The following is a 1,138-nucleotide window of genomic DNA, read 5'->3' as shown; positions in this document are numbered from 1 at the left end:
CACTCACCAAATTTGAACCCCCTTCTATCTGTGTTCGAATTTTTTCTTCTTCTCTTCTTCTACTAACAATAAGGAACCTCTTTACTGTGACATAGAGGATTCGTCTTCTTTTCTTGTTCTCTCCTCTTTCTTATGAGCAGGAACAAGGAAAAAGGCATTCTTGTTGAAGCTGATCTAGAACCTGAAAGAACTCTGAAGAGGAAACTAAGAGAAGCTAAATCACAACAATCCAGAGACAACCTTATTGAAAATTTCGAACAAGTAAAGGAGATGGCAGCCGATCCCAACAACAATAATACAAGGAGAATGCTTGGTGACTTTACTGCACCTAATTCCAATTTACATGGAAGAAGCATCTCCATCCCTACCATTGGAGCAAACAATTTTGAGCTGAAACCTCAGCTAGTTTCTCTGATGCAGCAGAACTGCAAGTTTCATGGACTTCCATCTGAAGATCCTTTTCAGTTCTTAACTGAAGTCTTGCAGATCTGTGATACTGTTAAGACTAATGGAGTAGATCCTGAAGTCTACAGGCTCATGCTTTTCCCTTTTGCTGTAAGAGACAGAGCTAGAGTGTGGTTGGACTCTCAACCCAAAGACAGCCTGAACTCTTGGGATAAGCTGGTCACGGCTTTCTTAGCCAAGTTCTTTCCTCCTCAAAAGCTGAGCAAGCTTAGAGTGGATGTTCAAACCTTCAGACAGAAAGAAGGTGAATCCCTCTATGAAGCTTGGGAAAGATACAAGCAGCTGACCAAAAAGTGTCCTTCTGACATGCTTTCAGAATGGACCATCCTGGATATATTCTATGATGGTTTATCTGAGCTATCAAAGATGTCATTGGATACTTCTGCAGGTGGATCCATTCACCTAAAGAAAACGCCTGCAGAAGCTCAAGAACTCATTGACATGGTTGCTAATAACCAGTTCATGTACACTTCTGAGAGGAATCCTGTGAGTAATGGGACGCCTATGAAGAAGGGAGTTCTTGAAATTGATACTCTGAATGCCATATTGGCTCAGAACAAAATGTTGACTCAGCAAAGCAATATGATTTCTCAGAGTCTGAATGGAGTGCAAGCTGCATCCAACAGTACTCAAGAGGCTTCTTATGAAGAAGAAGCTTATGATCCTGAGAACC

General features: G+C 41.4%; 1 non-coding gene across 1 annotated transcript; it reads right to left on the bottom strand.

The window, feature by feature from the left end:
* Positions 1-669: 669 nt before the first annotated feature.
* LOC148577058 (small nucleolar RNA R71) lies at positions 670-777 on the bottom strand. The gene has a single exon (XR_015904006.1). It is a non-coding gene; the product is annotated as a small nucleolar RNA R71 (small nucleolar RNA).
* Positions 778-1,138: the final 361 nt, after the last annotated feature.

This window comes from Arachis ipaensis, chromosome B1 (assembly GCF_059453495.1).
Source record: "Arachis ipaensis isolate K30076 ecotype BB chromosome B1, ASM5945349v1, whole genome shotgun sequence".
NCBI classification, from domain to species: Eukaryota; Viridiplantae; Streptophyta; class Magnoliopsida; order Fabales; family Fabaceae; genus Arachis; species Arachis ipaensis.
This window is presented reverse-complemented; position numbering and strand designations above follow the sequence as displayed.